Genomic DNA, 12,378 nt, shown 5'->3' on the forward strand with positions numbered 1-12,378 from the left:
GAACCTAAAGGTATTTGTATCTTACGGTAAAACCAAAAATAATAATATTGTCAACTAAATCTTATTTCCAATATTTATATAATTTCTTCTTTATGTCATAAACTTATAATGCCTATAATACAATCGTAATTCTTTATAATCCACTATGCTAACCAAAAATTAGTAATTCGATGAATCTTACTTTCTCATCAACATTTCTAATACCCATATTTCTTGTTCCTCCAAGGACATCCTCTATCATATCCCGAAAATTTGAAGCTCCACGTGAACCACATGCATGTAAGTTACCAAATTTATTATGCATTTTATTTAATTGTTTTAACGCATTAAATGCATGTTTATTTCATGAATATTTATTTTAGTTATTGGTTTATTAAAGTTTCATGCATGGTTTTAAGTTATATTTCGCGCTCGAACGAGGAATGGAGACCGGGGATTTATCAGGAAAAATATTTTTATTACTGATTAATTTTAATTAATGAATATGAGGTATTTTTTAGGGTGTTTTCAAAAAATGGGCCTTGGTTGATAATTTTACTCGCCGGGTCGTATTTTTAATCGGTACGCAAATTTTATCGAAACGGGAAACTTTTTGACGGCTCAGGCTATATTTTCAAAAACGTACTTAAATGAAATATTTTTCGGGAATGTTTTTGGGCTTGATGGGTTGTTTTTAGGGATTAATGGGCTCAAAACCCTTTTAAACCATTTAATTATAATTAAAGACTCATTTAAGCTTAAGCCTTTTATTTAATTACATCACTAAGTAACCTAAACCTACCTAAAAAGCTAGCAGCCGTCCATTCCACATTTCAGCAGCCTCCCTCATGCCATTTTGAGCAGAAACTCTCGGCCAAGCTTTGTTCTTTCAAGAAACTTCTTTCCCCGCTTCTCCGGTACAAGTCCTATGCGCATATTTTCGGGTTTTTGAGCACAAAAACGTTAAGGCACGCCCAAAAGCTCGTTTTTTTTCATCATTCACATCATAATATGTTTTTTTATGTGTTTATGTATGAGAAATATTTTGAACTATTATATGGTATCGTTTTATTGCATTTTTTTGACATGAAATACACCTACACTTTTATGCAATTCACGTTTTCTTGACTTCTTGTGTAAGGGGCTGCCGGTTTGAGGTGTTAGGGGGCTGTATACATTGGGAGTTAAGGTGTCAAGGGGCTAGAGTCACGAGTTAGTCACGTTTTTGGGAGGGACGATCGGTCTTCTTCAGAGAGATATTATTTTAATCGTAAAACCGCACAACATGTGAAATTTTTGTCACAAAACTCGTCATCCTCTGTTATTTCAAATTCTGCGACTTATAGGTTTGCTTTTCGGAAATATGTTCAACATATGATTTATAGAGCTCTGTGTTATCTTCGATTCGATAGCAAATTCATAATTGTCCGATAAGAAACGAGGGGGATATGATTTATCATAAAACCGCACATGCTGTGAAATATATGTGTCACAAAACGTGTCATCCTATGTTATTTCGAATTATGCGACTTATAAGTTAGTTTTCTAGAAATTTGTTCAATATATGATTTGTAGAGCTTTGTGTTATCTTCGGTCCGATAGCAAATTTGTAATTTTCTGATAAGAAACGAGGGAGATATGATTTTTATTGTAAACTCGCTCAAGTTGTGAAAATTTGTGCATGTTTTTCATGTTTTTTAAAGTTGCGAGGGTAGGCTCGGCCAAGGAGGGCTGACCAGGCCATGGTGTGGTCAAGAAGGGTTGGTTCACGTCTGGTCCATGTTGGTTTGGTCTAGGGTCAAGAATTCGAGGGTTTAGTGCACTACGGTTAGGCTCGCTTTGGTGCAGAAAAATCCAGCAAATTTCAAGTTTTGTTCGAATGTCTTAGGTGGGCTGGTCTGGGTGTTTAAGGGCTGGCAGGGTAAGGTTGAGGCATGGTTTAAGATTGGAGAGATTTTGTTAACTTTTGGGTTGGTTCGGGTTAAAATCGAGACCTCGGACCTATTTTTAAAATGAATCGTGTAGTTTGAATCGGGATCAAGTTTACATCTAAGAAACACTTAAAAATATGTTTTGAGGAGTTTGGTAGGTTTCGGGTCGAAATTTTGAGGTCCAGGGCTAAAACAGTCATTTGGGGTTTCCAGGGGCAAAATCGTTATTTTGCACAAGGCTCGTGTTTTTAGTCCTGGCAGCGCCCTGAGCACAATTTGACATGTTTTTAAACGTTTATGTTACCTAGTACACAACTTTTTACATAATTATGAAAATACGTTGCATGTTTGATTTTAAGAAAAATTACGTTTATGCATGATTTTGATAAGTGATGAAAATGATGATGTTTTTGAAGAATGTGAGTTGGTTATGACTAGGATATATGTATACGATGATATGATTGGAGATATAGGCATGGTTTCGGCCATTGCATTTTAAAAAATAAAAAAAAATGTTCAATAGAATTTTAAAATGAGCAGAAGTTTCAGTTGGTAACAAATCATGGGTCCTGTATAGGGTTGTGTCACCGCCAGCTTCTGCAACTCAGTCTTCAAGCTTCAAGTCTATGAGTTTACATTTTTTAAATATTTTGAAAGTTTTAATATTATCACCTGCATGTTTACATGATATATGTATTGCAGTACATGTTTAGTAATTTCTATGTTCTGAAGATTAAATGTTTTAAAAACTAGATTTGATTGCATGTTGGTTACATTTGAAATTTAAACATATCTAAGAATTCAAATATTGGGCGTTAAGAGAGGCTGCATATGATTTGACTATAATAAATTTTGAGTTAGTAGTACTGATGTTCTACTTATGGGTTCATAAGTTAATCTTGAAAGTTATGAATGATTTTGGGGGCATGTAGGCTTTCTAAGAAAATATTGATAGTTCGTGGTTACTAGTTGAGTTAATTTTTGAGGATTTTATATAAGCAATAATGATTCGAAGACTACGACAATCTTTAAAGCTATAAAAACGTGTAACTTGGGATTTTAAGCACTCATGGAAATTTAAGATTTGATTACAAGAAATTGAGTTTGGGATTAATAAGCTTAAAATTATTAAACTTTATGTTACGAGAAACCTAAAAAATTGAATTAAGAATGGCAAGAACTTATGGGTAATTGGAAATTTTTTGAAATTAAGGACAAATCGGATAATTTTCAAGGAAATTAAGAAATAATTTTGCAATTTTTAAAAAATTTGGGGACTAGTTTAGGAGTAAGTGAGAAACAAATGGTTTAAATGATAGGAATTTTGATGATTTCGGCTTGAAGGGATATTTAGAACCTTGAAACATCTGGGTTGTGTTGTTATAAGGAATGGTAATCAAGGGCATTGTAGGATGAATCAATACTGGGCTTGAAAATCTAAGCGTTAATGGACTAATGCTGTGGAAAATTAAGAATTTAGATTGATAACAATTTAAGACAAAGTTGATCAATTAGTTAAGTTATAAGATTAAACAGTAAGTTAACTTATTTTGGGAGCTTAAGGTTTGATGTAGCATAAGTTTTAATCATAATCTTAAGAATTAAAATTATATCTGTTCTAGGGTTACAATTTTTCTAGAAAGTTGGGCATGACTGATGGTTAGGTTACTTGTTAGACGCATGTAAGAAGTGAGGTAGACACCATATCTTGAGGAATTTTTTTAAGTCATTAAGAAACTTGAGAATAAGTGGATATGTGTGTTGGAATTATGTTATCTTTGTGTAAGCTTTAATTTCAAGTTTATGAAATAGTTGTTCAAACGAAAATTTTGGGCAAAATAAAAACAAAAAGAAACTAATTGGGTTCAACATAAGTTACCAATAAACGATTATTAAGATTTTTAGTCGGGTAAGTAATCAAAAATCTCGATATATGGATTCCAGAATGCTATAGATCATAAGTGAAGTTGAATTACTAGAGTTGGTCTAATACTAACATTGGATAATTTATTACGTTTTGTACGCTAGTATGTATTAAGCATTGAGTATACGTAAGAATGTGACATTCGTTTCAATGAGTAAAGCCCAAAGGTCTTTGGCCTCAACTATATTGTAATTAGGAATAGAATAGTTTAAGCATGTAATCATGGCTAGAAGGGTTTTATTATTTACGTAGAAGATTGATATGGTATACTATGGGTTTTAGGGACTAATACTACTCGAATTGAAGGTTGCAACAATTTTATATTTAGGATGTCCTTGTAAATAGCTAAGTTACGTAAGGTGGTGTCGTAAGATAAGATTCGATTCAAGGATCTTAGGCTAATATTATTATGGGGTAGAGGTAAGGCTTAACTTTTAAATGTATTACCGATGATAGAAGGTGATCAGTAAACTTTAGTGCTAAGATTTTTTAGGTTGAACTGCATAAATGCTAAAGTAATAGGTCGATGAACATTACGGGTATAGTATAATAAAAGTAATGTGTGATAAGTTTGGACATCCATCTCTAGTATGAGAAATTGCGAGATGAGTCAAAATTCGAGTCCATAGTATAAATGAACTAAGTAACCATAAGTCGTTTTAAGTTACGATTCGCAAACGAGGATTTTGGTAGGCAATTTAATTAAGATTGAGGAGACGTAAGAACAACTTAACACTTATTTTATCAAAGTAGCGCAGGAGAAGCGTGGATCATTGGGATATTAGAATTAAGAGTCTAAACTTTTTGATTATCGAGGATAAGCGAATTTCGAGGAAGAAATTCAAATTAAGTGGGATAGATTGTAACGCCTGATCGAGCAAAACTTGCACAGTGAATAGTCCTTTATTTTATAAAAGAAAGCTCGATTTAAATATCGCAAGTGCAAGATAGTCAAGTTATAATAAACGTAAGTGAATACGAGTATCGATCCACAAGGACTGCGTTACACTATTTTTATTTTCAAGTAAAATTTCTTTAGCAACGATAAATTGAGTTGACGATTAAACTAATGTAAATTAAACAATTTAAATAATTAAAATGCAAAGAAAACGTGTTCAAGAACGCAATGATTAATTTGGATTAAATCAAATGAGAAATGAATTTGTTGGGAATTAGCATTTCACCTACCACTCGTGTTTAAATAACTACACTCGACTTTTACTCGTGCATTCGACGGAATTCCCTAGACTAATTAATATACTCTGTCGAGCTATATTAATACTAATCCTAAACATGCAGTACTCAAGTGTCCTCAAGTATTTAACAGTTCAAGATTTCATTACATTCTATGGAATCCACTAGCTTTCATCCGGGTGAACTATCACTATCGACACGTATCCAATTCCGTATAACTACTAAAATTGTAAATCTGTGGTTTATACTATTTTATTCTATTGTTAATTATTCTATCGAAATCATCAACAACATGAAATAATCAAAGGAAGTTAGCTAGGCTTCGATTGAAACAAGAACGAACAATAGCATTAACAAATCACTAATAAAAACGTCGAGAAATAATGTTAAACACCGAGTACGGGGTAGGATCCCCTCAAATCCCAACAAATCTAGAGTTTTAGCTACTGAAATTCATGATAAAAACCACAATCAATGTAAGAAATCAAATACTTAATAATGAAAATACTAAAGATGACGACGGGTGACGGCCACGACCCGTGGAAATCTCGAGGTCTTCGAAATCTCCTTTGCTCCTAGCCTCCTCTCCAAGAAAAATGATGAAAAGTCTGATAAAGTCTGAAAAACGGCTGCTGATCTCGTGTGTTAGGTTTAGGTGTAGGATAGAGTCCCTCAAAATTTGGAAACAAATCTTTCTCGATTTCGCTTCTCGCTAGGGCTGTATATTTTGACCGCCCTAGCGAGTGGTCCTCGAATAAACTTCCTCGATCATATCCCAGGTTTCGCTGGGGCGGTCACTTTTGACCGCCCTAGCGAGACACTCGCGCAAAAATCCTCGGCCAGACCACAATGCTCGCTGGGGTGGTCACTTTTGACCGCCCGAGCGAATCCTCTTCGACATTATGCCAAAGTTTCTCCCACTTTTTGGTTCAATTCCTACAAAATCACCACAAAATACACGAGATCAGTCAAATGCTAAATAATGCTAAAAAGATGCAAAATTAAACTAAACAAACTAATATGATGCATGAATGCGACTCAAAACCAACACTAAAAACACGTAAAAACGAGTCCTATCAACCCCCTCATACTAACATTTTGCTCGCCCTCGAGCAAAATAGGTTAAAGCACGAGATTCTAAACAAACACAACAAACACAAAATACTCAAACAAGAAATAACCAACACAAGTAAATGTCAATGGTGAGTTAACAACTGTTATGCTCATGCCTCAGTGAACTTTCCCACATACAAATCATAATTTAAGTCAAATCACAAACGGATACTCATTCTCATCTACACATAAATCTTGACACTAATTTGAACGTGTGTGTGTGTGTCATGATGGGTCTAGTCATTCGTACTTCAAATAGATCAATCATCAAATCATGCGAGTCACTCAATTAACATTTCAATACAAGTCTCACTAGCATGCACCCCCGTGTCCATTTATCACTAACCATAATTTGAACTTTCTTCGATTCTTAAGTGCAGAGAAGGATGTCGAAAAGAAGGAAAATAAGCTCAAGTGGCTAACAGTCGGGAGTACACCGATCATTTTCATTGTGCAATCGTCAAGACTTTTCGTCTGACCTTCCTCGTCTCCTTACATCTCCAACTTTTAGCCCAGGAATAGAATTTCATTCCTTTTATTTCGGCTCCCCCTCACCTTACATCTCCACCAATTTTTTCTTTTTCGATATTTTTTTTTTGATGCACAATTTTCACACGTGTACTCCCTAGGCTAAGAATATATACTTTGGATTACAGCTGGTTAGGAGTATGATATTTTAATTCAGTACATTGAAAAAAAAATGGGGTATATGTAAAGTTCAAGGCAAATCACATGTTCTCATTCAAGGTCCCAATTAGTGACTTATTTTCACGGGTTTACATGCTAAATCAACTCATAAATGATGCCTTTCAAGTTAACCACACAAAACCTTCAAATTTCACAATTATTCCTACAAAATTCTAGTCCCCACACATATGTGCTCAAAAAGTTCAACTTTGTGCCAAAATTCATGCTTTAACAATCAAGAGTACCATTCATGAGGTGACCCAATCAATACTTTTGTATACTATCAATTCAACATCATCATTGGCTCATACACTATGTCTTCTCACCATAAACGACACCAAATAAAAGAAATGCAACAATTTAAAACCAATTAACTAAGCAAACATAACAATCTACCCCCCTCATACTAGAGTTGTGCAATGCCCTCAGTGCACAAAATGAAACAAACACTACAAACATAAAAAACTCATGAATGTAAATGCAAAGATAGAATAAGCAAAACAAAAAGAAAGGGGAAACAGTAAACTCCCCTAATCAGAAATCGTCCTCCTCCTCATTCTCAGGCGGTGGGACTCCCTCTTCAGCCGCTGGGGGCATAGGATAATGGTATTGAAACTGGAAGGGTGGCGGGTATGCTGGTGTAGGTGGCCGTCTGGACGTGTCGATGCCCAAATGAGTTGAGATCCCCTGCACCAGGTATTCGATGTTCTGAATGTGGGCTTGATTAACGGCCTGGTACTCAGTCTGATAAGTGGCCCAAGCTCCCAATTCGTCGATGCGATCTCGCATGGCACGGCGACGTGGCTGCGGAGGTGGTGGTGCATGTCCTAAGGCCGGAGGTGGTTGAGCTGCTTCCCCATAATCGAAAAATACCTCCTCGGGCAGCTCAGCCTGTCTTTTCTCCCTCTTCGCTCTATAAAGAGCCTCATCAATGGCTCTCATCGGCGGTAACCACTCGTCATCATCTGCAAATATCACCCCCGCTTGGGCACACAGCTCAGTCACTATCGTCGGAAAGTAAAAAGCCAAATTGATGTAGTTTATACACATATTAAGCTGTCCGAAAATGAGCTTGCCCACATCAATCACCATCCCATTATAGATGGCATAAAGAACAACCGCCCGCTCACGCTGCACATCACTCGTATGACCGACCGGCATCAATCTCTTAGACAAAAACACATACCACAATGCCGCGTCCACTTTCAAAAATTTTTCAAGAAAAACCGTATACGTCCCCGGTTGTTTCCACGTGGTGCCCGGATAAAAGAGTGTGCGAATAATCAAATCATAATCCGAGTTAAGCACCCACGCCTGAAACACCGAATCATCCACCGGCGGTAGACCCAACATGTCATTGATCGTATGGGAATCATACGGGACTAGATGTCCCCTCACAAATGCCTTGTGCTCATTCCCCTCCGGAGCATTGGCATAAAATTCACGCACAACCGGAACCACTGCTGCGTTCGGTTGTGCCACAAAGGCAGTCCACCCTCTTCCTGCTACTTGGAACTCCGCAAAATGATGGATAATAGACGAGCTAAATCCTCGCTCAGGGATTGGTTTCCTATGTAGTCTAGCATTTTCATATCTCTCCCTAGCATTATCATTCACAAACATAGACGGAGTAGACCGAGAACCAGAAGCACCATGAGTTACCTTAGATCTTTTGGGTGCCATGTAGAGACTGGAGTGCACAAAGTATCAAACCGTCGGAAAATTGTTGAAGGTCGCCGGAGAAGCTCACCGGAATCTGTGGAAGATGACCGGAGAAGAAAATATTGTAGCCGAAGTGCTTCCTTGTGGAGGGTATGGACCAAGATGGAGTCTTTACCCTGAAAAATCACCAAATAAAACGGATTTAGCACAAAAGATGGAGGGGGCCCCGATATTTGGAGAGGAAAGGGGTAGGGTTCGAAGTGGAGAAGAAAAGAGAAGAGGAAAGGTTTTTAAATCTGCGCGACTCGCTAGGGCGGTCAATTGTGGCCGCCCTAGCGAGGGGTTCTCGCCGACAAAATATTTGAAAATTTGTGCAACTCGCTAGGGCGGTCAAAATTGACCGCCCGAGCGAGAAGTTTTCGGAAAAAAATTTTTTGTTAATCTGTGCGACTCGCTAGGGCGGTCAATTGTGTCCGCCCTAGCGAGGGGTTCTCACCGACAAAGTTTTGAAAAATACGAGTTCTCGCTGGGGCGGTCACTGTTGACCGCCCTAGCGAGGAGTTCTCGGCTTAAAATCTTTTTAGAAAAAAACATATCTCTCACGGGGGCGGTCATAATAGAGGAGTTTACGGCGACTCTGTTTTTGAAAATGCGAGTGCCCGCTGAAACTGATCGCCCTAGCGAGATATTCTCGTTTTTTTCTTTTCTCTGTTTTTTTTTTAGAATGAATGCAATGCCATGCAACTACCTAAATGCAAATGATGCGATTAATAACTAAAGAAAATATAATTAAAATCAATATAAGGAGTAGAAGTAGTTCTCAATTTATAGTCTAGAGCTCGACTTTTCACCCATGTCCTCAATGACTGTCATGGAGCCGAGTGACTCCAATTTGTGGCTCAATTGTGCCACCGATATAGTGCTTTAATCTTTGAGCGTTCACAGTAAATGTCCCTTCCTTTCCATCATGCAACACCACTGCCTACAGTGAATGGTCCTTACCACCTTGACTTTAGCTTGCCCGGAAAGAGTCGTAAGCGAGAATTGTATACCAACACCGCTTCACCCACTTTGAATTCCCTTCTTATAATGTGTTTGTCATGGGCTCGTTTGGTGCGTTCCTTGTAAGATAGTGCAAGATCATAAGCTCTTCCCCGAAACTCATCTAACTGATTCAACTGCAGCAATCGTTTTTCACCTGCAAGAGCAAAATCAAAGTTTAGTGCTTTGGTCGCCCAATATGCTCTATGCTCTAATTCGACTGGTAGATGACATGCTTTACCAAAAAGCAACCTATATGGTGTAGTGCCTATAGGTGTTTTAAAAGCAGTACGATAAGCCCACAGAGCATCATCTAACCTCACCGACCAATCTTTCCTATTGACACCTACCACTTTCTCCAAAATTCGCTTTATCTCTCGGTTCGACACTTCCACTTGACCACTCGTCTGGGGGTGATAGGGGGTAGATATCTTATGTGTGACACCATATTTGCTCAAAAGTTTTTCAAATAGTTTGTTGCAAAAATGCGTGCCACCATCACTAATGATTGCTCGTGGTGTTCCAAATCATTTAAAAATATTTTTCTTTAAAAATTTTAGGACCACTTGAGCATCATTAGTGGCATACGCTTCCGTCTCTACCCACTTAGACACATAATCCACCGCAACCAAGATGAATTTTTTCGTGAAAGAACTAGGAAACGGTCCCATAAAGTCTATCCCCCACACATCAAAAACCTCACACTCAAGATATTATTTAAAGGCATTTCGTGACGGTTAGAGATGTTACCTGTCCGCTGGCATTTATCACAATGTAGCACATAAGAACGAGCATCTTTAAAGAGAGTTGGCCAATAAAAGCCACTTTCAAGTATCTTGGATGTCGTCCTTATTGGTTCGAAATGACCACCTACCTCACGGTCATGGAAATGGTTGAGAATTCGATCAAACTCTTCCTCCGCAACACACCGTCTTATCATGGAATCTGCACAAATTTTAAACAAAAACGGTTCCTCCCAAAAATAGTATTTCACGTCAGAAAAGAATTTCTTTTGTTGTTGAAACGATAGGTTTGGTGGAGGTGTGCCTGTGACAAGAAAGTTAGAGAAATTTGCATACCATGGACAAAGTTTCATCTCAAGCAATTGTTCATCCGGAAACCAGTCATCTATATCATCGTCACTGCCCTTAATTCTAACATGCTCAAGCCTAGACAGATGATCAGCAACTACATTTTCCACAACCTTTTTATCTCGAATCTCGAGATCAAATTCTTGCAATAATAAAATCCACCTAATTAACCTAGATTTCGCATCTTTCTTAGCAAGCAAGTATTTGAGGGCAGAATGATCTGTATACACAGTTACTTTAGACAGAACAAGGTACGAATGAAATTTGTCGAAAGCAAATACTATAGCAAGCAATTCCTTTTCAGTAGTAGCGTAATTCAATTGAGCATCATTCAAAGTCTTACTTGCATAGTAGATGGTATGAAATACCTTGTTCTTCCTTTGACCCAGCACCGCACCAACAGCTGTATCACTAGCATCGCACATCACCTCAAACGGTAGCTCCCAATCAGGGACAGTCAGAACAGGTGCTGTCACCAAGCTTTCCTTGAGTATTTCGAATGCATGCAGACAAGTAGAATCAAAATTAAATTCAGCATCTTTCATCAACAAAGAGGATAAAGGTTTAGCAATTTTGGAAAAATCTTTAATGAAACGCCTATAAAAACCAGCATGCCCTAGGAAACTTCTAACTCCTTTTATTAATGAAGGTGGGGGTAAGTTTTTGATTGCTTCCACCTTGGCTTTGTCAACCTCAATTCCATTCTCCGATACCTTGTGTCCTAACACAATCCCCTCTTGAACCATAAAATGACACTTCTCCCAATTCAACACCAAATTGCTCTCCTCACATCTAACTAACACCAAGTTCAAATTCTCTAAACATTCATTAAATGAGAAGTCAAAAATAGAGAAGTCATCCATAAAGATTTCAAGGAAATTTTCAGTCATGTCATGAAAGATAGCGGTCATGCATCTTTGAAATGTTGCAGGTGCATTGCATAAACCAAAGGGCATACGCCTAAACGCAAAAGTACCATAAGGGCAAGTGAAAGTAGTTTTCTCTTGGTCCTCAGGTGCAATTGTGATTTGATTGTATCCCGAATATCCATCTAAAAAGCAATAAAATTCATGACCTGCTAATCGTTCAATCATTTGGTCGATAAATGGCAAGGGAAAGTGATCTTTACGGGTTGCATCATTCAATTTCCTATAATCTATGCACACACGCCAACCCGTAACAGTCCTAGTGGGAATCAACTCATTTTTTTCATTAGTAATAAAATTAATCCCATCCTTTTTAGGCACACATTGTACAGGACTTACCCACGCACTATCAGAGATAGGATAGATGATACCTGCATCCAGAAGTTTAATTGTTTCAGCTTTTACTACCTCTTGCATCTTTGGATTGAGTCTCCTTTGTGGTTGTGCTAGAGGTGAGTATTTATCTTCCATCAGAATTTTATGCATGCAGATCGAAGGATTTATCCCTTTTATGTCCGAAACCTTCCAAGCGAATGCTCCTTTATGCTCCTTAAGGACACCCAAGAGCTTACTCTCCATATCATCTGTCAAAAAAGAGGAAATAATAACAGGCAATTTATTATCTTCTCCTAAATATACGTACTTGAGATGTGGAGGTAGTGGTTTGAGCTCCAAAGTAGGTGGCTCCTCTAGGCTTGACTTTTGAGGCATTAAATCTTTTCTGTCTCCCAATTCCTCTAGTCTAAGCCTCACTTGCTTTCTCCAAGGTGGAATGGCATTCAAGTGAGCTACCATCTCCATCTTTTCCTCGTCTAGCTCGTCTTCCTGCT

This window comes from Primulina eburnea, chromosome 2 (assembly GCF_022965805.1).
Source record: "Primulina eburnea isolate SZY01 chromosome 2, ASM2296580v1, whole genome shotgun sequence".
NCBI classification, from domain to species: Eukaryota; Viridiplantae; Streptophyta; class Magnoliopsida; order Lamiales; family Gesneriaceae; genus Primulina; species Primulina eburnea.